We start from the raw sequence: 26,854 nt of genomic DNA on the forward strand, positions 1-26,854 counted from the left end.
TAAGCTCTGTTGAACTCAGTGGGGCTTACCTTCGCGTAAATATGTATAGGTTATAGCAGGATAAGTCAGGTGAAGCGCTTTGAACACTCAGAAGAAGTGCTATACAAATGCTAATTGTATTATTATACTCTTATTAAAATAGGATCGGGGTGAAGAGATACCTCTTTTAATTCCACCTCCGCATGCCGAATAAAAGAGGCGGTAGAAACAAAGGATAATTTGTTACCTGTACAAAGTTACTTGAACAAAGGTAACGGTTCAGTGAGCAAGAGGGCAGGGTATGCCAGAGGTGCTCAGCGCTCATATAGCCTAACTTTGGGGTTTTCTTGCCAGGAATGAACTTGAGAGCTGCCACACCATATATTTGGCTGGAAACATCACAGTTGAATCTGCTTCTTTCCAGGGAAGCATGGGTTAGCGAGGAGACGGAACTCCGTATGTAATCCCGAGTTCAAGCCCGGTATTTCCAGTTTAAAAGGATATCGGAATAGTAGGGTTCCAAAAAATCTTGAGGTGCTGCTGCCAGCCAGGGCTGACAACAGTAGGGAAGACCAGTGATTTGACCACGTTTAAAGCAGCTTCCTAATTAGGGCTGGGAATAGAACATATATTCAAAGGATTTTTAAAAAAGTATCTTCATTAAGAATCAACATATAGCCACTTTTATTTAACGGGTTAATTAGCTTGTTAACGACTATCGAATCCCCTGAAATTTATTCTCTTGATTTTAACATTCAAGTCCTATTTGATATTCGGGGTGTGTGGGCGACAAACCAGTTGGCCTTTTATCAGAAAATGCAATTTCTAACCGATATCTAACAAAATTCAAACAGGGACCCTTGAAATACCTTCATTAGAATTAACTAAAGTTTGTCATGTGGTGTGCCAACTTTTGAATTACCCAGACCTCTTTCTTGGGCTTGCTGTTTAAAAGATTAAAATGCAGAGAAGTTTCTTTGCCCATTTTTAATTCATCCATCAGTAGGAAGAAATGAATCTGTGTTATTCTAAAGCTGGCTACCATGTTATGAACTTTGGTTGTTCCTAATAAAGATTGCTGCATAATTTTTCTTCTAATGACCTATAAGTCTACCTGGTCTTGATTGTTTCCAGACACAGTTTGTCACAGAAATGTATGAAATCTCTCTCTCTTTTCCCCCCTAATAGATAATATCCTCTTGAAAATATGAGTAAAAAGGCAAGGTAAAAGAACAAAAAGGAGTTTTGTGGCACCTTAAAAACTAACGCATGTATTGGGGCAGAAACGTTCTGTGGACTAGAATGAAATGGATCTGAACAGAGTTCTAGTCTGCAGAAAGGTTTTGCCCACAATACACCTGTTAGTTTTAAAAGTTTATTATTTTTACTGCAACAGATCCACACGGCTAGACTCCTGGAATAAAAATACTCTTTTGCTTTATGTATTGTGAGTTGTTGGTTTATTATGGTATTTTAATTTAAATCTTCAAATAGATGTTTGTTTTGTTATGATCTTATACTGTTGATGACCGCCTTGGGGACGTTCGGGTAGTAAGGCGTCAAGAATTCTGGACAAATTCTGAAGGAATTGGAATAGAAAGGAGGATTATTTTTAAACAGGGAAAAGGAAGGGCGGTTTAATTTTCATGCCCAAACTTTGTTGTCACCTAGAATGAAACAGTGGCTTACATCCAGACTAAGCTGCTCAGTCACAGAATTACTACTCGGGAGTTACTCTACTTCATTTCACCAGGACTTCCGCAGAGTAATTTAGTCAGGATGTCAGCCACGGTCTTTAAAAGCTGACATTAAAAACGGCTCAAATAAATTCTTGACTCCCGCTCAAATAAATACTCATGAGGTCAGACTGAAACAAAACAGATTTACAGGACTATCCTGTAAACGCCCTTTCGGGAACATAATCTCTTACCCCAGGCCTTAAGAAGTGGCTTTTCGGCCTCACACCCTGGCACGCTGGACCTTGGATGGATGGGACCTTATTGGCCCTGCTCTCCGAAGCGCCTTTACTTGGGAACAGATCTTCGTGAAATCCGTGAGATGTACTAGCAGTGAGTAGGTTTGACATCGGAGTGTCCTTGCTTTCAATCTAAGAGTTCTGACTGCGCTATGAAATGAATCCGGTTGTCACCTTTGTGATCGGAAGATAGGAGAGCTCGCGTGGTGCGTGTTTCTCCAGAAGAATTCCTTATGTGTTAGCGCTGCTAATGAGAAAGGCATTAAGCAGGAGAGTGTGATGGGTCCCCCCCCCCCGCCTTTCTCTTGTTTGATAAGCACTGGAAACATCAAAGAACAGACGGATCCGAACCATTTGTTCTGTTCAGAAGAGAAGTCCCACACCTTAAGTAGCACTGCGGGAAATGCTTGACTAACAAGCAGAAGGCTGCCGGTTCGAATCGCTGCTGGTGTGTTTCCCACTTATATCTGGCAGCGGCGATATAGGAAGATGCGGAAAGACATTATCTCATACTGGCGGGAGAAGGCAATGGTAAACCCCTCCTGTATTCTACCAAAGAAAACCACAGGGCTCTGTGGGCGCCAGGAGTGGAAATGGGCGGCTCACTTTATCTTTTTAAGTATCGCAGGTTTCCAGGATATTTGCCCTTTCGTAGACTTGTGCACCTGATCTTGTGCACGTTTACTGGGGCATAAGTCAGCTGATTTCAAGATTACTTCACTCCAACCTAGGAATGCAGCCTTAATATGATGGGGAGGGTAGATGTAGTAAAAGGGAGCTTCTTAGGGGAAGGGATTAGGACCTGTGAACAGCTGAGCAGCTACCCAAAGGAGCCTGATTTTGACCAGGTGGCAGAACTGCGAGGGAATTGTAATTGACACATGGAGCGAAGAGATGGCGAAATTGCCAGCCGGGAGTCGCCTTCCTTTTTGCTAGTGAGAGCGAGAAGCAGGCTTGAAAGGAAGCCCAAGCAGGAACCGGGACTCTTCCCCAGCCCCATCCCACTGGACTTCCCAATATAGATTGCTCGCTCGGGCTTCCCCTTGGAAAGAATCGCCCCCTCGTTCTTTTGCGCGCAGCATAAAGCTCCTTCATTCTGGCAGAAGCGCTGACACCGATCTCCTCCACTAGGGACGGCTGCAGCGGCTTGCTTTCCCCAGCGCTTCTCATTTGGATTGCCCTCCTTTTACCGCTTCTGAGCCAAAGCGATCTCTGCCCAGGGTCTTGACTGTTAGGGCGGAGGGTCGCCAATCGCCACTGCGGGATTCCCACCCCATACCGCTGACAGGAGCGGGAAGCGGATGATCCCGGGCAGAAAGTCGAAGTGGGAGGACTGAGATCCAGCGGCTTTGGAGGCGCCTCTCATTTTAGAAATGTAGCACTGGTGGAAGAGGAGGAGGCTGAACCTCAGGAAAAGAGACAGACGCAGGTGGTGGTGGAATCCGACTCGAGAAAGCTTCGGGCGATCCGAGCAGCTTCCTATACATCAACAATGCCAAGGAGTCTGGCCTGGAATTCTTACCTGTCGAGTGTCACCAGCTTTGAGACCCTCGTGTCACAGAAACAGGCGCCGCCCCAGCGTATGAGAGAAGGCCCCACTTGATTCAGTGCAGCATCGTCCTAAATAAGGGTGCAGTCTAACTTTCACTCTTGTGATGTAAACCGCTTTGGGAACTTTGATGTAGTGTCGACGGGCATTTTTGTTTCTTTATTTTTACATATACATCCTGCTCTTCATCCAGGGAGCCCAGAGTGGTGCTGTACATGGTTATGTTTATCCTCACAACAACCTGGAGAGGTAGGCTAGGCTGAGAGATAAGTGACTGGTCCAAAGTTTCATGGCTGAATGGGGATTTGAACTCGCCTCCTAGTCCAATACTCTAACAACTCCACCATGATTGCTGACTTATTTGCCAGTCACCCTCTCTCTTATCCTAACCTTGCTTACAGGGTGGTTGTGACGATAAAATGGGGAGGTCAGTGCTGAGCTCCAGATGAATATCTTGAGTCAGGGTATTAAACTGACTCAGTGCTAGAACGAACGGTATAGTGTGGTATTCTCATCTTACACCAACCCTGCGGGGTGGGCTAGGTTGGAGGACTTGCCAAAGTTCAGGCAACGCATAAGACTGGATCTGACTGCATTCTTCCACTTCTCTGTGCCCACATAGGAAGCTGCCATATACTGAGTCAGACCATTGGTCCATCTAACTCAGTATTGTTTACACAGACTGGCAGCAGCTTCTCCAAGGCTGCAGGCAGGAATCTCTCTCATCCTATCTCGGAGATGTCCCGGAGGGAACTTGGAACCTTCTGCATGCAAGCATGCAGGTGTTCTTCCCAGAGCTGCCCCATCCCCTGAGGGGAATATCTTACAGTGCTTACACATGTAGTCTCCCATTCAAATGCCAGCCAGGGCAGATCCTGCTTAGCAAAGGGAGCAATTCATTCTTGCTACCACAAGACCAGCTCTCCCTCCCTCCCAGATTGGTGTTCAGCGGGTTGATTTCAGCACATAAATGGGTTGCTTCCTGATCTAAGGTGGGTTGCTCCAGAAGTACTATTCTGGTTTGTTTTAAGAAAAGAGAGAGTCAACAAGAGGCACTGCAGGACAAAAAGGAAGAGGCAGTCAAATCTGGCAAAACACTAAAAGCTACTCCTGTGCTGGAATTGAAGGTACATCCATGCCGGGGTGGCGTGTGGGGTGAGACAGTACAGTTTTTCCGGAACCAAATACGTGGAAGCCAACAGCCTTGTATGTAATCAGGGGGTTCTTAATTTTGGGTCCCCAGATTATGTTGAACTGCAATTCCCATAAGCCTCAGCCTTTAGGTGTTGTAGCAAAGGATGTTGAGAAATGTAGTCCAACATCATCTTGGAACCGAAGGCTGAGAACCCAGGGCTGGAGTAATACTACATCCTAACTACAACGTACTTGGAAATAAACTTTATTGACTCCAGAGTTTGTGGATCGGGGTGTCAGTCTGCTGGTTGAGCAGGCTCAAAAGGAGGAAAATTGAGTTGCAATCAATGGGGCTGATCTCCAAGGAACTGCAATTAGGTCTGGGGCTTTTAAAAAGAACAAAACAAAACACCTCTCATTGTTATAGTTCCTGAATATGACCTTAAATGCACTCATCATGATTACATCTATTTTATAGGGATACAGAGTGACACTTATTTTTGAGTTCAGAATTTCAGTGCCCATCCCATTGCATTCATTGGGACAGACTGAAAGTTGTGGTTCCCTTTCCCATTGGAATCAGTGGGATGAACAGTGTGTAGCTTTGGATGGATGGTGCCAGTTGTACACTTTGATTCTGCTGCAGAAAATCCCCATTTTCTGTAGCAAATGCTTAAACACACAGCAAATTATCTGGATTACAAGGACTGGTGTATCTACTGGGAGAACGTTGGATTGAATTTGGATCTGAATGGAGGAGCTGGATTCACAGCCTTTAATGGCTCCACCTTCACTGGCTATGGATTTGTCAGTCTTTCTAAGCCCTCCATCTGTGAAATGGGGGCAAGGACAACCTTTCCTCCCTATTTACAGATGAGAGCAGTCTATATCCTTTCCTGTCCTTAAGGCAGTATAATTAAAACGATAACTACAAGTTGTTGTTGTTTTTAAAGGAACATAGGAAGCTGGGTTATACTGAGTAAGATCATTGTCCACACCGACTGGCAGCAGCTTCTCCAAGTTTCAGGCAGGACTCTCTCTCTCATTCCTACCTGGAGATGCCAGGGAGATGAACCTGGGACCTACTGCATGCAAAGCCTATGGAGTATGTATGGCTCCCTAAACATGAAAGTTAAACACAGCAACAAAGAAACGCAACAATCGTTTTAGGAGGAATATGGCACTCCGGAAACAGAAAAGGATTGCACAGTGATTGATGGTCTATCCCATTATTAGCAGAATAAGCACCTTCAATATCTGCATATCTTTTGGAAAGTCAGCAGGGGCTGTCAGGGCAGAGCCAAGGTGCTGCTGCTGTGGTTACACCTTGCTGGCCCAGACATGTGTTGTAGCTATAATTGAACAGATGGGTTCAAAGAACCAGGGGCCCCCCAGCTCCTGAAGGCCCCCTCATCTCCACCCCCTCCCTATTTTCTGCATTATCTCCCTCACTCCAAGGGGCCACTGGGGAGAGGGGTGGCCATGGGAAACCCAGATTCAAATCCCTCCTCACTAATGAAACTAAGTGGCCTTGTGGCAAACCACGGCCTCTTAAAGTGAAGAGTGGGCCCCATGGAGGCGGTTGTGAGGCTGAGGAGAAACTCCAAACCTACAAATCTATTCTTAAAGCCTCTAGCTGTGCACCTGCTAGGAAGGGGCTTTGGACATGAGAACAGCCTGCTGGATCAGGCCCAGGTCTATCTAGTCATAGGAACATCGGAAGCTGGCAATACTGAGCTTGATAGACCAATGGTCTGACTCAGTATATTTATCTATGTATTTATTACATTTTATATCCCGCTCTTCCTCCAAGGAGCCAAGAGCGGTGTACCACATACTTAAGTTCCTCCTCACAACAACCCTGTGAAGTAGGTTAGGCCGAGAGAGAAGTGGCTGGCCTAGTATATGGCAGCTTCCTATGTACATCTCACTCAATATTGTCTACACAGACTGGCAGAGGCTTCTCCAAGGCTGCAGGCAGGGCAGGAATCTCTCTCAGCCCTATCTTGGAGATGCCAGGGAAGGAACTTGGAACCTTGATGCTCTTCCCAGAGCGGCTCCATCCCCTGAGGGGAATACCTTACAGTGCTCACACTTCTAGTCTCCCATTCATATGCAACCAGGGTGGACCCTGCTTAGCTAAGGGGACAGGTCATGCTTGCTACCACAAGGCCAGCTCTCCTCCTTAGTCCAGCATCCTGTTTCCCACAGTGACACATCAGATGCCCCCGAGAAGCCCACAGGCAAGAGCTGAGAGCATGCCCTCTCTCCTGCTGTTGCTCCCCTGCAACTGGTATTCAGAAGCATATAGACCACTTCAAAGCTAGAAGTGGCCTGTAGCCCCCAGATAGACCTGTGAATTTGTCCAAGCTAGTGGCTATCGCCACATGCTGTGGCAGGGAATTCCACAGATTAATTATGCACTGTGTGAAAAAGTGTTTCCTGTTGTTGGTCCTAAATTTCCTGGCAATCAGTTTCATGGGATGAAGCTTCCCAAGGGCTAATATTTCCTTCCTTAGCAATTTAGGATTGGACACAGGCAGGACTCAGCTTTGTCTTGAAATCATCGGGAATCACCTGAAATCACCGGGACATAGCCTAGGAAGTGCAGCAGGTTCTCTTCCTCTGCATCAAGCAAGGCTTCAAGGACTGATCTCTTTCCAAGAAATGAAGCTGAACACAATGAGGAGGGAGTCAGTCCCATCCAACGCCCCGTGAGACTTACTGCCGAGTAAATCCACAGAAAATTGCGTGGTTAGTGTGGCCACTGCAATTGTAGCTCTTAGCTGTCCAGTGCCTAAAAGAGTAGGGCGAGTTGTTATTTTTTAAATAAAATAAAATAAAAGGTACCTGCCCCAAGCTGCTTACAAATTAAAATAAACCTAGAGGAGAGGAGTAAAGAAAAGTTCCGAGGGCCCAGCAAACGTTGATTATATATGTAAATTAGTGCTTGCTCCTCCCTTGGATGACTCGAGTTTCTCACATTCTCATTATTGGTTATTAATATTCCATCCTCTCTTTGAGGAGCTCAGGTTAGGTACAACGTTTCCTTCTGCAGCCTCGCAATCATCTTGTGATGTAGGTTAGGTGGAAGGATATTGACTGGTTCATGGTGATCCAATCGAGTTTCATGGTTGAGTAGAGATTTGAACTCAAGTCTCGCTATACCAAATAACTAATTACATTATATTAGTTCATCCCATATTCTTTCTGAGCTTCTGAGCATGTCTGTCTGTAGTTTCTGTCTTGTCAAGCCAGTTTGATATTGTGTGACATGATAACTGGAGCCCAAACAATCGAAAAAGTTTTCGTGTGGAGGCTCTCATAAGCTAATGAGATGACCTTCCATTAGCACCCTGGCAGCTTTCGGTAATGTCAACGGAGCATGCGCAGAAGAACTTTTCAACAGACGGGGCTCGGCTGTTGTATTGTTGCTTCTTGCTCTTCTGCAAAGTAAAAGTAAAGTTGTGCAGTGGAGTCGGTGTGACTCCTGGCGACCAGAGTCATTCTTTGGTTGAATGAATCCTGAAACACCTATATCAGGCAGCAGCTATATCAGAAGATACTGAAAGGCATCATCTCACACTGCACTGGGGGATGGCAATGGTAAACCCCTCCTGTGTTCGGCCAAAGACAACCACAGGGCTCTGTGCTCACCAGGAGTTGACACCGACTCTACGCAACTAGGTAATTTTGGAGCCTGGACCTAAAGGACTTTTGGAGCCCACCGCCACAGAAGTTAAACATCATCTCACTACACGCACACACAGTGATACACGCAGTGATTTCAACCTGTGGGTTCTTGAGGGCACAGCTGGAGGGCCCAATTTGGCAGCCCTGGGCTATAGCGGTAGACCAAAATAAGCTCATCGTGCGGTAGCAAGCCTTGACTTGCCCCTTTGCTAAGCAGGGTCTACCTTGGTTTGCATTTGGACAACTAACCTATTCAAATTATGTGCTCACACCTTTAGCCAACGCCAGTCAATTTTCTAATCCAGACAGATGTCAGTAGCAAATGCTGCTATTAGTTGGACTTTAATGGACTGTTCAACCCCTTTTGCTTTTTGACAATGCGGTGTTCTGGTTAGAGTTTCGGAGCACGACCGACGTGACCTGAGTTCAAGTTTCCGCTCAGCCATGAAGCTCACCGTGGGGCGGGCTCATCACCAGCGGTTGTGGCTAGGACAAAATAAGTGGGGAAGAGGGAAGCGGCACTCCTCTCTGAGCAGGAAGGACAGGAGGAAACAAATTAATCTACAATGATTGATGAAGGGCAGCGGTCGATTTTAAAGCCAAGAACCCAAGAAGGGGCCTTGAATACCGTATTTACCTAAATACCGCATTAACTCGAATATATGACTCTGAATTAAAGATGACCTTAAAAAAAAGTTAAATACAAGTTCTACCTGCATTGACCCCAAAGGAAGAGGACTCTGAATTTAGGACGACCCCACTAATTTTTAACAGAAAAGAACTTTGCGGGGGGACTAGTCTTGGATTCAGGTATATACGGTATACGTCTGTGCCTTTTTCTCCCCGGGAATGACAGCTCGTCCATCGCTGGTGTCGCCGCTCCAGCCGCGCTCATTCTAAACAGGAGGCTAATTCTCCCCTAGAACTCCCGCGCACGTTGGGTTACAAGCGATTGTTTTTCATTGCCTTTTAATTGTTTTCTAATTTGCTTCTGCCGCGCGGGGGTGGGGGAGGCGAGCGGGCTGGTGGGGGGGGGGAGCCACGTGGAAATGTCACAGAATCAACTATTCCAGTTATGCCGCTGCTGGTGCGCGTCTCTCTCCCCCCCCCGCCCCGCCCCTTTCCCTCTTGCTTTTTCCTTTCTTCTGTTTGCAAGCATCCCGGAGCACCTTTCAACTTCAAGGGCTTTACACCAATATAAACCAGATCCAGACCAGAGCAGCTTTTCCTCTCCGCGCCCGCCGCCGCCGCCGCCCCACCTCACTCTCTCCTCTAAACTTAAAACATATATCATAGATCGGTTTTCAGCTTGCGAAGTTCGGCACAGTCCCGCGGCCGGCCTTTTCAAAGCGAGTGGAGAGCGGCTGGAGTCTGCTCTATTTAATCCAGTCAGCTCTTAAATGTCCTCCGGCTTGAATCGAACATTTCAACCAGGAATCGTGAAATGGGGGTAATGACAGTTTCCCCCCTTCTTCTCCCTCTTCTTCTTTCAAAGAAGGTGGGTTTAGGAAAGGAGGAGCGAAGAGAGAAGGACTGGACCTTTGGTTTTGAAACCCCCCTTTCCCCCTTCTCGCAGAAGAAAACAAAGGAGAACAAAATCAAAGGCAAACCAATAAACGATCCTGGCACAGCTCCTAAGAACCAGGGAGTTCTTGTGTTTGTTTCAAAAAGTTTAATAACGGTGTCCGTTTTAACTTGCCTGCTCGCCCTCTCCTGCTCAGTTCATCACAAAAACCTCTTGCAGCCCAATCCTAAACACGCTTACCCCGCAATAAGTTCTCCTTTGTTCAGTGTGCCTTACTCACAAGTAAGTGTGGATACAGTTTCCGAGGAATAACTGTGCTAATGTACAATCCTAAATCCTTTTGAGTTCAATGGGACCCGTTCTCTAAACAGTGGGCAAGATCCAGACCACTTTAGTCATGTTAAGCACCTTTGAAATCAATGAGAGAAAATAGTCAGGTCTAACTTAAACCCTATTAATTTCAGTGGAGCGTAATGATGACTAACTTATTCTGGATGTTGACGAGGATGGACGAGGATGGTAAAGACTGCAGCCTGAAAAAGGAATCTGGTGCATACTTACTCAGAAGTGACTCCCATTGTATTGAATGCAGCTTCCTACCTACCTAGTAAGTAGCTATAGAATTCCATTCCAAGGCTGCAATCCTATGCATACTTTCTTGGGAGTAAGCCCATTGAATTTTGCAAGATTTACTTTCATGTATAAGAGAACATGTTTGCTCTCTTACAGCAAACACACACAACTTTTCAGACCCCCTGATTTATTGACTACATCCCCATGAGGGATCATCCTCAGATGGCAGATTAACATACACAATGTGTAGTATTTTATGTGCTATACACACAGAAACATTTCTACCAGGGGTGTAGCTATAATTGAGTGGATGGGTTCAAAGAACCTGGCCCTCAGCTCCTGAGGGTCCCCCAGCTCAACCCCTCTCTATTTTCTTATCTCCTTCACTCAGAGGGGCTGCTGGGGAGAGGGGTGAACACAGGCCCCCTCTCCCCTAGTTACGCCCCTGAATTTTCTACATTTTTAACAGTGAAAAGTCCAAGAAAGGAAAGAGAGGCTCAGTTTGTGAGATTTCTAAGCAAAGTCCAGCATATACCAGATAAGCACAATCAATGACCCCAGCAGCAACAATGGGCAAAACAGCCATCTTCCTTTTGCTATTCTACTCAACCCCTTTAATTGGCGAGATAATCTTCAGTCAAGATCGAGTCCTAAACAAATAGATCCCAGGTCCCCAACAATTTCACACTGGACTCTTTCTTTTCCAAGTTTTTTGTTGTTGTAGAAGTCCTTTCACATCCTCCAACTAGTTGCTTCATTTTGATGTCGTTCTGCTCTGCTCATGGCACCCACACGACTGATTATTAGTTAAGTTTCCTTTCTGCTGCGGACCCTCCCTGGTTTTGTGCATTATATCTGGCCACAAAAGGATTTAAATTCACCTCAAAAAGAATACACCGGTTTCCCTTCTTTTAATAAAATCACAGCTGTGAGTCCAACTCCGTCGTGGTAACCTCCAGGCTCGACTACTGCAATGCGCTCTACGTGGGGCTGCCTTTGTGCAAAGTTCAGAAACGTCGGTTAGTTAAAAATGCAGCAGCCAGACTGGTTTCTGGCGTAACCCAGAAAGACCATATTATGCCTGTCTTAAAACAGCTGCACTGGCTGCTGATATGTTTCCGATTGAAATACAAAGTGCTGGTTATTACCTTTAAAGCTCTGAATGGCTTGAGTCTGGGTTACCTTCTTCGGTATGTTCCCCATCACACACTGAGGTCATATGGAGAGGTCCATCTCCAGTTACCACCGGTATGTCTGGTGGCGACTCAGAACTGGGCCTTTTCTGTAGCTGCTCCTGGTCTATGGAATGCACTCCCGGCAGATATCTGCAGTTTAGGCTCGCTGTCGGCCTTTAAGAGAGCCCTAAAAACTTATTTGTTTGGCCTGGCTTTCCAAGGCTTGTAAAGTGTTGTTGGTTTTTTAAAGTATTTTAATTGGTTTTAAATTGTTTTAATTGTTTTAGAATTGTTTTTATATTGTTTTTAGCACTGCGTTTTGAATTGTGTGTGTTTTTATGTCTTTTTAAAATTGTTGTATACCGCCCAGAGCCTCTGGATGGGGTGGTTTTTAAATGCAATCAATTGATGATGATGATGATGATGATGATGCCACTAGTGTGGTTGAATTTTGTCCATCTAGTCTTGGGTCCAGGGGTGTAGCTATAATTGAGCAGATGGGTTCAAAGAACCTGGCATTCCAGCTCCTGAGGGCCCCCAGCTCCATTCCTCCCTATTTCCTTCCTTATCTCCCTCACTCCAAGGGGCCACCAGGGAGAGGGGCGAACATGGGCCCCTCTTCCCTAGCTACGCCCCTGCTTGGGTCACCAATTATAAGATGGAAAAATCTTCTAGAAATGAATCTTGCCCATTTTGCAAACCAGCTGTTTCTACACATTACTTGGAAGTAAGTTCCATTACAATCAATGGTAAGTAAAGTGTGCCTTCCAGTTGGTGAACTGTGGTTGTCTTTGGTAGAATACAGGAGGGGTTTACCATTGCTTCCTCCTGCACAGTGTGAGATGATGCCTTTCAGCATCTAGGGATGTGCGTAACATTTCGGATACAGAATGATCTGTACCTGAATCAGGCCGTTTCGGGTGATTTGTGCACAAAACAAATTGCCTGAATGCAAGTTCCGAAAGTTTTGTTGACAAAACAAATCGCCTGAATTTCAGATCCGAAAATTTTGTTGTTTCAGACCTCTATTTTGTGGCAATCTCCATGTAGTCTCCATGTTGTGTTTGATGTCTATTTGAATTTTCTGCCTTCAGATCAGTGAATGAAAGCATGGGCTGATCTGCTGACAATTGTCTCCTTGTTCCCGATTGGCTGTTTTGGTTCTTGCCACTCCTGACTGACCCCACATTGGCCAAGGGAAGGGTCGAAGAAGGGGCAAGGGTGGGAGGGAGTTCAAGGAGGATTTTTTTCATTCAATCAGATTTAAAGACGCAGCAGCCACTATTCTGCCTTTCTGCATCATGGGAGAAAAGAGAGAGCTTTGCCTTGCCTTGCAAATTGCCATGCCATTGCCTATTGCCTTCTGCCTTGCCTTCTGCCTTGCCAGTCTGAGCCCAACGTGCCTTGCTACTCAGCCTGCCTGCCGCTGCTGGCTAGTAGCTACTGCATGCCAGCCTGGGAATGGATTATCTCTGCTGCATTGCTTTTTTTTGTTTTGTTTTGTTCCTGAGAAGAATTCCTTTTTTTTTTTACCCCCTTAAGAGAATAAGTGGCTGCTGTGTCTATCTGTGCCAGCCACCAGCCCTAGACCCTGTGGCCACTGACCACCTGGCCAGCCACATTTTCCAGGCTTTTGCCCTAGCCCCCTCCACCCCAGCCCCACCAAATCTGAAGACAAAGGAGAAGAAGTCAAGAAGAAGATTGAAGAAGAAAGAGTAGACTTATCAGAGACCAGACCACAAAAGTGGACAACTGGACACAAGGTGGGTCAAGCCCTAGACCAGGCCTGCTCAACTTAGGCCCCCCAGCTGTTTTTGAACTACAACTCCCATAATCCCCAGCCACAGTGGCCAATAGCCTGGGATTATGGGAATTGTAGGCCAACATCTGCAGGAGGGCCGAAGTTGAGTAGCCCTGCCCTAGACTGAGTGAGTGTACCCCATTCTCTCTCTCTCTCTCTCTCTCTCTCTCTCTCTCTCTCTCTCACACACACACACACACACACACACACACACACACACACACACACTCATACTCACACTAGAATTCTGTATTCTTGGGGTTTTTTCCTCTTTGGAGGGAGGTTTTGGGTTGCAATTGAATTTTAAAAGTTTTGTGTTGTTTAGTTTAGAAGACATTTAAACAGGGGTTTTGTGCAGGAGGGATCCCTGTTAGCTAGTACTAGTTGGTGGTTAGAAGGCTAGCAGAGCCTCATGGTTTTAAAAAACAATTCTGTCTTTTTTCCCATTCCAAAGTTGTTTGGTTTTTTGCATTTTTTTTTTTAAACAGAAGCCTGTCCTAGTCTTCTGCCCTGTTCTGCTGCATCTGTGATATCTTGCTTGCTTGCTTGCTTGTTGCTGGCTACTGCTGTGCTGTTACCCTGCATTGGGAGGGGGCACACGTGGCAGTGCATTTCATTGTTGTTGTGTGTAGATCAGTTGTGTGTTGTGTGTAGATCAATTGCCTTGTGGGGGGACACAATGGACGTGGTGAGTGTGTGACACAGTGGATGTGTGTGACCTTTGGAAACCTTGTTCTTTGCAAAGTTCTACTGTTGTTGATGTGTGCTGCATCCACCCTATGGGACAATGGGGACAGACAGTGCCCATTTCTTCCTGTGGGTGCCTCCTAGGAGTGCCACAGTGGGTCAGGTGGTAGTGCCCCAATGGGTGCCTACTACCACCCAGGTTTCAGAGTGATTGGGCAAAGGGTTGATTTTTAAAGAATTTGTGAAGTTTGCACATCTTTGGGGCAGATTCAGGGCAAAAAATGGGCTTCAGGGGCAGAAGAGTGGGTTGGGTGGTAGTGCCCCAATGTGTGCCTGCTACCACTCAGATCTGAAAGGAATTGGTCAAAGGGTTGATCTTTAAAGAATTTGTGAAGTTTGTGCATCTTTAAGCTTTTTACCCATAGGGAATAATGGGGGTTTCAGCAGCCCCATAACTGCACTTGAGGGACACCAGGGTGGCCCAGAGCGAGTGGTGGTGTAGTGCACATAGGGTGCCAACTACCCCCATGCCCACAAGCCCATGGGGTACTGGGCATTGTTGTTTCTGAGGTATTCTGAGTGTATATTCTCTGGTAGCAAATGAGAGTGGGTTCATTTTCAATGACAAACAATGAATCCACTTTCATTTGTGTACAAAATGGAGGCAGTGACAAGATGACTGACTGGGAAAATTAAGGTGAGCACCACCCATGTTGCCCATATATACAATCCACACCTGGCAGAGCAGGATCCTAAGCATGTTGACCTGAAAGCAACGTCTTCTGAGAAGAAGCCTATGAAGACTCAGGTTCAAATTCCTGCTCAATCATGAAACTCAGTTGGCGACTAGGAACATAGGAAGTGGCCCAATTCTGAGTCAGACCTTTGGTCCATCTAGCTCAGTATTGCCGACAGTGACTGGCAGTGGCTCTCCAAAGTTTTAGAACAGAATATTTTCCAGCCGGTTTCCAATTGAACCTGGAACCTTCTGCATGCAAAGCAAATGCATCATGCGCCCCATGCATGCAAATGCCCACTCCAGCTCCTGTGAGCTAGCTGCTATATCTCAGTCCTCCCAATAACCCCACAGGGCTGGAAGAAGGATGGAATGCACATAAGTTTGGGCGGGGTATAAATTTAATATAACTAATTATCTAACTAAATAAATACATGTGATGATAGAAACAGCAAGAGTGTTATTGATCAACCATCGCCTGCACTTCTCTTGAGCGGTATCTACAGGCACCATAATCTGCTATACTACCATGTGTATTTTGACTGTGGTGATTTTTCCATTTATCTCTCCTGTGTAAAGAACTGGGGGGCAGGGGAGAACTACCCTTGGTGGGAGAACTACCCAGTGGTGAGACTGCTAAAGGCACAGGAGCCTTGTAAGAAGAAAAGGTGGGAACCCTAGAAAGGGCTTCAGCAATGATGATCAGAAAGCACTCTATTTGCCATGTTGCACAGCTGCTATAAGCCTTGGATGGGACTTTTATGTCCTTTGAACTCCTGCCTTTCCAGCTAGCTGAAGGCCAGGGGTATCCTCTGCCCCATTCATCCTTGTGCAGCAGCTCCCAATCACTGAGGGACTGTTGCTGAAGAAAGAAGAGGAACGGCAGGTAAAAATGCACCCTTTCTGATGAATGTGAATCGCCAACTTCATGGGGTGGGTGTCAGAGGGGCTGTCCCTATTCGCTGGAGGAGAAGAGGGCACAGGACACAAAAGATAACTAACCTGCCTTCACACTATATGGTTTGGAATTATTATTATTATTGTTTACACAGTCAGACAGGTGTTATTGTCTGGTTTGTTTTATCCAGACATTGAGTCCTTCCCAAGGACCTGGGATGGCTGAATTTTATTATTCAAGGTGTTTTGGAATTGCGCCTAGTGTGCCAATTACTACTGGGATTATTTTGGTCTTCCTCTGCCTATTTTGGTCTTCTTTTGCCTATTTTTATAGGCTTATTAGGCTTATTATTATTATTTTTATAGGCTTATTTCTTCTTCTTCTTCTTCTTCTTCTTCTTCTTCTTCTTCTTCTTCTTCTTCTTCTTCTTCTTCTTCTTCTTATTATTATTATTATTATTATTATTATTATTATTATTATTATTTGCTTGTTTACACAGTCAGACAGGTGTTATTGACTGGTTTGTTTTACCCAGACATCGAGTCCTTCCCAAGGACCTGGGATGGCTGAATTATATTGTCAGTTGTTATAGATATCGTCGCAGAATATAGGCTGTTCCCAGTAAAGCTGCTTTTTGTAATTGGCTGATGGTGATTTCTGTGGCCCCTATGTTGTTGTTGTTGTTATTAATTTATTTACACAGTCAGACAGGTGTTATTGACTGGTTTGTTTTATCCAGACATCGAGTCCTTCCCAAGGACCTGGGATGGCTGAATTTTATTATCAATGTTGTTGCTGTTATTATAGATATCGTCACAGAATATAGGCTTTTCCCAGGAAAGTTGCTTTTTGTAATTGGCTGATGGTGATTTCTGTGGCCCCTATGGTCAGTATTAAACCCTCAGTTCCTTTCTTCAGGTTGCCATTCTTAAGCCATTGCCAGGTCTTGGTGATGTCTGATTTTCCACTTATATTGTGCAAATATTCACCATGCAGTGGCTTATTTTTCCATTTTTCTGTTCGGTTCTTGCCCTGTTCTTTCTTGTAGGCCTGCTTTCTTTCATTGGTGTTGAATAGTTTCGCGTTATTGACCATTTGAAGTGCATCTTCTTCACTGTCCTTTATATATTTTTCAAGGCCTCTTTTCTCCTCCTCTGCTATTTGATGGACTTGCAGCATTCCTCTTCCACCTGAGCTGCGAGGGAGGTATAGCCTATTGACATCACTGCGGGGGTGCAGAGCATGATTGATGGTCATGATTTTCCTGGTCTTACGATCTAGCGTCTCTAGCTCTGCCTGGATCCAGTCTATTATTCCTGCACTGTATCTGATAACAGGGATGATGATGATGATGATGATGATGATGATGATGTATTAGCCTTTCTAAGAGATCTGGATCAGGAGATTTCAAGACAAGACTTTTTGTTTCTTCCTAAAGACAATGTGCAGTTTCTTTCTCATTGACCCTTCATGTGACTGAGAACATAATAACCTAAGAACAGCCCTGCTGGACCAGGCTCAAGGCCTATCTAGTCCAGCACCCTGTTTCGCACAGTGGCCCACCAGATGCCTCTGAGAAGCTCACAGGCAAGAGGTGAGGTCATATCCCCTCTCCTGCTGATGCTCCCCTGCCACTGGTTATTAGAGGCATTTTGCCTCTGAGGCTGGAGGTGGCCTATAGTCCTCAGACTACTAGTAGCCTTTGATAGACCTGTCCTCTGTGAATTTATCTATAGAAAGCCATGGAAGAATTTCTTAGACATACATAAATCTCATTTCCGGTAATCTAAAAATAAAAATGCTCGCAGATGAATATATCCCCGCCCCTGCCCTGGCTCTGTACTCTCAATGCCAAATAAAATCTCCAGTCACACTCAGATGTGGACATACTGAAAATCTACCAGTGGAAAAGGAAGACGATATGCTATTTTAAGGGATGGTTGCTTTCTTTTAAGTTAACATGACGGGTTTTGCTAGATTGAACTGAGCCTTATGGGGTGGAATGGGGGTTATAGGAAAAGCACATGCCTTGTAGCCCCTCTCCCTTCTGATTAAGGTACATTCTCTTGATAAATTGGCCTCTGGTTCTCATAGGTGTTTAAGGCTCGAAGAGCATCCTTTTGATCTTGATACCTGGGAGGGTGAAACTTGTGAGGGGTCCCAAGGTGCTGAGGTGATGGGAGCACATTTTGGCTTGATTTATGAGCAAAGGCTTTCTTTCTTTCCTCCCCCCCCCTTTGACATTGCCAGATGTAGAACTTCTTACTCTGCAGAAAGTTAGGAGGAGGGAGGGTTGCAAATTTTCTTCCACACCCGTCTATATTGTGCAGCACAACCTTTTGTATGTCTACATTGTGTTCAGTAGGATTTACTCCTTAGTAAGTGTCTTTAGGTTCTGAGTCTGAGAGGTGTTAATAGCACCACAATATATGCTTATTATTAGATGAAATCTTGAGTCTGTGATTCCAAAGACCTCTGCTACTCTTGCATCTTTGCTTATCCTCTGAAAGGTGGATGTTTTTGAGTTCTGGGCAGTACTGATGAGCACCCTGCTAGCACTAAAACTATCACATGGCCTGCATAGCAGGGCTTAATAATTATTCAAATCCCTCCTCAATCCTGGTTCCTGCTCAGCCTTGCATACCTCACAGGGTTGTTGTGAGGATAAAATGAGATAGTCCTATGTTAGCTGGTCTTGGAAGAAGGGGGAGAAAATAAGACTACTTGGTTCCTATTCCTATATATTAGACAGTTTAAAAAACAAACTGCCAGTTTAAGACCAGAGTTAAGGGTATCACATTTTGGCTCACGTTCTACAAAGCCAGGGAATTGGAACCTAAGGCTCATGCCTCATAACTGATAATGATGTTGTGCAATGTCACAAATTGTACTCACTTACAACTTGCCCTCCATGCACCCACACTTTCCTTTGGTCTTTGACATCCAAATCAAGGTGGGGAGGATGGAGTGCCTGGCACCATCAAAGTTGCCCTGGAGTTCTGGGATATGATGGTTTTGAAATGTGGGGAATTAATGACCTGTGTAAGTAGAAAAGGTCTTATTCTAATTTTGCAGCAAATTATTCAAGATGAGAACAGCATAAGTTCTCATAAAACCCTGCTTTTAATTTCCAACTAGTGACCAAGACAGTGTGCACTGGCAAATCCAAACAGACAGTTTCTCCAGCATATAAGGACTGGATCAATAAAATGTGAGCATTAGTAGTGATGTCAAAACTTACCTCTGAAATACAAAAGAACTTAAATCAAGCCGAATCTAGAAGCTTTTGTGATGTCTAGTTTGCTTTGTTCATATTTCTGGAATCCCCTGAAGATGAAGAGTTAAGACCGAGTCAGCATATCAATAGATCTTGTTGCTACAATGTTGGCAAAGTTATGTTTTCTATGCTTAATGTTTGTATTTCATGTAATCACATGTGTTTAATTCTTTTATCACTATTTTATATGCTGCATTTATTACAACTGAAAAACAAGAGTATACAAAATGTTTTTGAAAGGCTTGGCCTCAGAACCCCTCTGGTGTTGGCCCTAGAACATAAGAAATAACAATGACTCAGATGTCTCTGAGCATGTGTGGAGTGCACGAGCTTCCTCATGGAATAACTGCAGTTGACCACTATACACCTGAGCTGATGAGCCAGGCTTGCAGATCAGCAAGAATATCTTCTAGCCAGTCTATTGTTTTAGAAATGCAGCACTGATTAATAGGGTCTGGGGCTCAGGCTTTTTCTGTTTCCCCCCCACCTTGATTATAAATTACTCCTACATTTTCCCATGTGCGATATCTATGTTTATCTTTTATATGGATCTCTAGTTTGGACAGTGATGTATAGTTAGATATATCAGAGTACAAAATCAAGTTTAAATCTGCTTAATAGTGGTGGTAGGATATTCCTCGGATATTGTTTCATCACTAATGTAACTGTACCTCAAAGCACAGTTTCTCCATAAAGCAAGGGCTAAACACATTGAAAAATGAGCAAGACAAAATCTGAATTCACGTAGGTGGAATTGGTACAGTTTTTGCTACAGCTGTTTGTAGCAGAATATGGAACACAACAGATGTTTCAGACATGAGAGGGGATATTTTATTTTGGTTAAAGAGGGGTTTTCCCCATTTTCACTCTAAGCCACCGTGTTACACCTGCCAAGATCTCTGTAGTTTGATACTACAAACTACAGAGTTTGTAGTACCCTTTTGTCTGTGCCCTTTTGTCTGTGCCCCTTTTGTCTCTGCCCCGTGTATATACCTTCACTGTGTATGGAGGCTCCAAGAATTGAAACCGGGAGCTGGGTTGTATGCTCTGTGGTGCTGTGTTTGGGGTATCTTGTGTTCTCTGAACATATCTTGTAAGGGGAGTTGCTGGCAATGGTCTCTTTGGCATCTTTAGAAACAGTTGAGAGGCTGTTTCCCTCTCTCCCTCCCTCTCTCTCTCTTTCTCTGTTGCATCCTTTGGCTAGGTGAGGGAGTTCTACTGGGAGGGGGAATTATTATGCCCATTGTTTTATATGGAATTAGATAGCAGGGAGCTGGGCCAGATATGGTTCTCTTAACTTATTCTAGCAGGTCTTTATGAACTTACTGTTAAGAGCGATAACCCTAATATTCAGACATTATACTGTGCATTCATACAGGTGTGTGTGTGTGTGTGTGTGTATGTGTGTGTGTGTGTGTGTGTGAGACTATATATGCATGTATTTTAAATGTGAATCTGGTACAAGTCTCCTCGAATACAGGGTACAGATAGGAGTGAATTGTTTTATCAGTTGCTTTTAATTGTGCCCTGAGGTCCCAGGACAAAGGTACATATGTAAATAACAGAATAAAGTGCATTGTTGTGTGTTTGTTGAGCATAACATGTGAATAATTCTACATGGATATGTATTCAATGCTTCCCATTCTTTGGAGCATTGGTGCAGATGTGGGTAAGGGAACTGGAAGGCACTGTTGGGTGAAGGGGTTTCTCTGATCCTCGGAGTCCTAGGGCTAAGGGCAAGCCAGCGGAATAGCCCCTTATGGAAGAATCAATTCATATGCTCAGGGCTGTGGGGGTCAGTGAAGAGGTCCCGAATCTCTGTTAATGCTTTAGTAGGAGTGGCAAAGAAGTGACTGAATTGAGAGATGTCCTGATCACTGGCATGGAGTCAGGGTGGCCCCACGGCTGTGGAGACAGATTAGTGGCCGCCAGCACCAGGTAGATTAACTAGTTTAGACAATCACTGCAGATCCTTCCAGCTATTTCATGCGATCAATACAGTTGTGGACTTTCATTTATCAAACGACTGGTTGTCTTGTTTCCTCATGGTTTAGAAACAACTGTATGTTTGTAGACGAGTGTGTATTTTGAACATAACACGTTGTGAAGAGGGCAATAGTTTTAGCTCAGTTTTATGTGCTTAACAGACTGTCATGTTCCTTCTTTGGGGTCCCTGGAATGACCACGAATGGACTTCCATTCATCTATCTTTTGCTTTGCTGAGCTTTCTCAAGCTAAAGTAATCACTGATGTATATTATAAAGGCAGATCAAAACAAGCACTGGAAGCATGAATCTTTAATTGTGGAACAGATTCCCAGCTTCTCGTAGAACTTCTTGTCATTGTGGATTGTAAGTGAAGCACTCTGTGAAATTGTCATCTGTCTCTCACCAGGGGTCCAACCACTAATTGATTTACAGTGTGATCCCCGCATATTGACTCCATGCATATTGACTCAGACGTAAGTCCCACTGTGCTCAATGGGGCTTTCTCTCAAGTCAGTGTGTTTAGGATTGCAGACAGCTTTAATGAAGCATTGCAGTGGTTCAAAAAGAGTTGATAGCAGTGCCTGTGGTGAAGCCCTCAGATATCTCCACATTCAATTCTTGGTGCTAAAAGAAGTCACTCTTGGCAGAAAAGGTCATAGGCCTTAAATTAAATTAAATTAAATTATTTATTAGGGTGGGATTGGAGTACATTTTCCTATCAGCTTAGCTCTCAGAGTGACTTACAGTCAAATAAATAAAAACAATCCTAATGTATTGATAACACAGAGCTAGCAACAGCATAGTCAAATCAACCAAGTTGAAACTCACTGGGTGACTCTGGGCCAGTCATGTATCTCTCAAACTAACCTACCTCACAGGGTTGTTGTGAGGATAAACATAACCATGTACACTGCTCTGAGCTCTTCGGAGGAAAAGCAGGATATAAATGTAAATAAATAAATAAAACAGCGAAATATAGCAAGCATAACCAGTACATAAAACCACTTTCATGAGCTTCTTAAAAGGCCAGATATATTTTTAAATATTAAACTTTTTTTTAAAGGTGATCTTTTTAAAAGGCCAGATAAAATAAGGCTATTGGTGCCGAAATGTTGGTGTCAAGTAAGCTTTCCTGTGGAGACAGACACCTGGAGCCAGCCTTGAGGTCGCTAACCCAAAAGGTGATCTCGCTGGTCACACCCATGTGGTATCTGGAGAAGAGCCTCTGATGATGATCTGAGCTCATGGGCAGGTGAATGTGGAAGCAGATAGTCTTTCCAGTACCTACATCCCAAGTTGCATGGGCTTTAAAGGTCTGGTTTACACCTTGTTGCCATCCCAAATATCCACAGTAGACATACAGCTCTCAGAGGCAAGTTAAGCACTCTTGAGACACCAATCCTAGAATGCATGCAGCATTAGACCAAGAAGGTATGGTGTAATACATGAAGAAATGGAATACAGGATGATGACACAAGGTGCAAATGTAGTGTTTCTCCATCTTTGGAACCCCTCCCCTTCTAAGCTCATTCTTTTGCGACCTTCCCAACTTGGCTTCAACCATCTGTTTGAGTGCAGAGAAGTTTGGTTTTTTTTCTTTTAAGCACAGCAGCAGGCATCCTGCTGCTACACTTGAGAATGTGAAGACTGAAGCCAATGAAGATGAAAGAGTATAGCAGATGCACTCCCCGCTTGATGCACCTCTGTCACCCTCCTTTCTCTTGCCTGGCAACAAGGCCCACCTGGGGATCTGGCCAACAGGAATGGAGTCTTTCCTTCCTTCAGCTGCTGTTCAGAGAATCTGAGAGAGGTTCCCCAGCAGCAGCAGTGGATCAGTGCCAGAGCCCAGTATTCAAAGCCCTGCTGCAGGTGTTTTCCGCTTCACAGTTTGAGATTCTAGTTATTAATGATATGATCGATTGTATCGGACCCTGAAGATCCTGTAGAAGGTGTTTGCTGGGGAAAGCAGGGCTGGATTTAGGGGCAGGCAATCACAGAGGCATTTCAGCTATTCTGAACATTAAAAAGCTTTGCTAAAATTAGATTGTTAGATAGACTTTATTTGCACTGGTCATCAGGCCATTGCAAAACAAATACAAATGCAAGAAAATCCAACAAAAACTGGATTACACCGTACAAGTAGAATAATGACACATAGGCTTTGATAGAAAATTTAAAAACTACAACTTGCATTTCAAAATCCCACCAAAAAGCTACAGCATTTTCCTTCTGGAGGTTTTCTCTAATGTTGATTGCTGCAGACAGAAAACAAGCAGTCTTTGCAGTTACATATTTAACTGGTTCACACAGCAAATAGATCACTGCATTATTGACTGACATTCTCCTATACTTCAAGATATTTCTTAGATGTAATTCCCTCTCTCTCTTATATAGCAGGCACTGCGTAATATGTATTCTACTAGACTACAGGGGTAGATGCGCTCAAGATATGGCTTATTTCGTCTTTCATTGATGGCTTCAGGTTTAATTGGGTTTTAGAAACGTATGGGATTAGATAAAGCAAATTTATTATTATTTATTTATGTATGGCATGAATTACAGCCACCTAATAGCACAGCAGGGAAGCAACCTGCCTAGAAACCAGGAGGCTGTTGGTTCAAATCCCCGTTGCTGTGTTTCCCAGAATATGGGAAACCCTGATATTGGGCAGCAGCGAAACAAGAAGGTGCTGAAAGGCATCATCTTATATTGCACAGGCCACATGGCTCTGTGGTCGCCACAAGTTGACACTGACTCAATGGCACAAGCTTTCCTTTCCCTTTTGGCATGAATAAACACACATTTACTGATACAGGTATGCAAATGTGTCGGCTTCTGTGACGGGGAAAAATGAGGCATGAGGCTCACGTGTCAAAGTAATGTAAGGACATTCAAACACAATGCAAGACAAAATGTTAAACAAACTAAGGGAGCACCAAAGATGCTCCTTACCTGGGGCACCATTTGGTCTAGGACTATCCTTTCCCTTGCCTGACAAAATATCCCCATGTTCATTGAACGAGGACAGGTAGAAGTAAAACTTGCCTGCTGATTCTGTCCCCTGAGAAAGGGATGGTACTTGTTGGCCCAGCCTTGCCATGAAGCAGACCTCTTCAGCTGGCAGGTCATGGGCCAGTTCGTAGGGGCAACATGGCAGTCACGCACCACCTTTCACCAGCACCGCCTCCCCATGGGTGGCCTGCAGAGAAAGGAAGGTGAAACATATTGGTTTATCTTGTTGTATTTGTATACTGCCTTTCTGCCTTGACCAAGGCACCCAGGGCAGTTTAAATTATTAAACAATAAACACAGAAGATGTAAAAAGCAGGGTTGTATTAAGCCAATGATAATCTTTTCAGGAGCGAAGGACAAGAGCCTCTTGGCCTGGGTGCTTCCTTGCTTGCTTTCTCCTCGGCAGAGGCGGATTAACGTAGTAGCAAATGTAGCATTTGCTACGGGCCCCGCATTTCCGAGGGCCCTGCACGCCCGGCTTCCAACTGGGAATTAAAGTTAGAACTTTACCTGTTTTATTTGGCCCATGTTAGATAAGATATCCCTTTCCTGCTAAATGTGCCTTTTAAGATAAGGCCCAGCACAGCATCTGTCCAGTGGCTGTTGCTGGTGCCTACCACATTTTTTTCTTTTTAGAGTGTGAGCCCTTTGGAGACAGACAATCATCTATCCACTCTTTATTTTTCGATGTAAACCACTTTGAGAATTTTGATTGAAAAATGGTATTAAAATGTTCACTGTAGTAGTAGTAAGTGTGAGTTTGTGGCTTGGTCTCCCATACTCCAAAATATAGCAAACGAAAAAATTGAATCACTTTACTATGCAAGTAAATAATTTATGTTTTGATATTTATGTGCATTTTTAAAAATGCAGGGCCCCTTTATAACATATGCTACAGGCCCCGCACTAGCTTAATCCGGCCCTGCTCCTCGGGGTAAACAGGTTTTCCAGTACTCTTGGGAAGGTGGTGGCGGGACATGTGCCTGCTTTTCCACTTTCTTTCCTCATAAAAAAGGCCAGGAGTGCAAGAGATTTGAATGAAGAAAGGAACTGGGGTGTGACTTCCATGGAAAGAAAAAAGGGAGGGGGTGCTATTTGGTGGGCTGCTTCAGCCAGCAAATAGGTAGATAGGAAGCGGCCTTCTTTGATGTCAGACTGTTGGCCTGTCTGGCTCAGTATTGCCTACTCTGGTATCGACTCTTCAGCGTTTCCAACAGGAGTCCTTCTCAGCCCTACCTGGAGTTGCCAGGGATTGAACCTGGGACTTGTTGCATGTAAAGCAGATGCTCTACCACTGAGCTATGGCCCTATGCAATATTATGATTCAGCACCAGGTACCTGTTACCTGTATACACTATGGAAGCAGGTATGGATCATTGGAGTTCCAGCTCCCATAGTATATGCAGGTACCAGAACTTCACAGGTGCATTGGCATCAGGAGGTGAGATCAGTGGGCAGCATCCCGCTTTCCATCCCCACATTCAGTCAACATGGGGCCAGCTGCGTGCAAAGCTGGCGACCCTGGCAATAGCTGTAGCGGCAATGGTGGGTAATGTAAAGCATCATCAGTATACTTGTAGTAGAGATATGGGTAAAAGATTATTATTATTGTTATTTATTTATTTATTTATTTACACAGTCAGAAAGGTGTTATTGACTGGTTTGTTTTATCCAGACATCGAGTCCTTCCCAAGGACCTGGGATGGCTGAATTTTATTATCAATGTTGTTGCTGTTATTATTATTATAGATATCGTCACAGAATATAGGCTATTCCCAGGAAAGTTGCTTTTTGTAAAATTGGCTGAATCAACATAGCAATACCAGGGGAGAGCAAAATAGAAGAAAAAGAAATAGAAAAAAATCACAAAATACAAACATCTACAAATTGTAATTGAAAGGCTGTGGAAGAAGAAGACCAAAATAATTCCAGTGGTAATTGGCGCCCTAGGTGCAATTCCAAAACAACTTGAAGAGCACCTCAACACCACAGAAATAACCATTATTATTATTATTATTAATTCAATTTCTATGCCGCCCTTCTAAAAATGGCTCAGGGCACTTTACACAGAGATAGAAATAAATAAATGAGATGGAACCCTGTCCTTAAAGGGCTCACAATCTAAAAAGAAACACAAGATAGACACCAGCAACAGTCACTGGAGGTACTGTGCTGGGAGTGGATAGGGCAGTTACTCTCCCCTTGCTAAATAAAGAGAATCACCATGTTAAAAGGTGCCTCTTTGCCACATTAGCAGAGTGACAAGATATATGCAGTCAAAGGGCCTGGGATAGGTCCACCATTAAAAGTATTTTGAAACTCCACTGAGAAGCTGCCATTCCGTTGGCCCCGGTCCTGGTCTTATCCGTGGGATGGGGAGTCTGTGACCAACTGGATGGCAGTTTCTCAGTGGAGTTTCAAATACTTTTATTGATGGGCATTTGTGTTTGGCTGGGATGCAGGATCCCAAGGGCAACTCTTTTAATCTGAGTGTCATCACAGTCTGGAACTGGACTCTTTCCAGAATGATATCAAAAATAATTTGGCATATACGTAGTATTTGAATTAATTCTGTAGAAGTCCATATAACTGTAAGAAAATGAGCACGTTAAAAGAAATGGCATAGCTAGAATAATAGAATGTTAGCATTATAAGAGACCTTGGATGTCTTTCATTCCAGCTCCCTGCTTACTGCAGAAAACTACTATTACTACTTCTCCTCCTGCTTCTCCTCCTCCTATTGGAGGTTAGCTATCAACTGCTACAGCAGGTGTACTCAAGCTTGGGTTCTGAGATGTTGTTGGACTACATCATCCATAGCCACAATGGCCTTCTGCCAATGTGGCTGGGGA

General features: G+C 44.3%; 1 protein-coding gene across 2 annotated transcripts in view; it reads right to left on the minus strand.

The window, feature by feature from the left end:
• LOC128328813 (uncharacterized) overlaps positions 1-26,854 on the minus strand; it is a 162,739-nt gene that overhangs the window by 124,763 nt on the left and 11,122 nt on the right. For both annotated transcript variants that reach the window (XM_053258901.1, XM_053258900.1), the window contains exon 2: positions 18,967-19,052. The gene's annotated coding sequence lies outside the window, so the exon portion shown is untranslated. The remainder of the gene's footprint in view (positions 1-18,966; positions 19,053-26,854) is intronic.

Source organism: Hemicordylus capensis, chromosome 6, assembly GCF_027244095.1.
Source record: "Hemicordylus capensis ecotype Gifberg chromosome 6, rHemCap1.1.pri, whole genome shotgun sequence".
NCBI lineage: Eukaryota > Metazoa > Chordata > Lepidosauria > Squamata > Cordylidae > Hemicordylus > Hemicordylus capensis.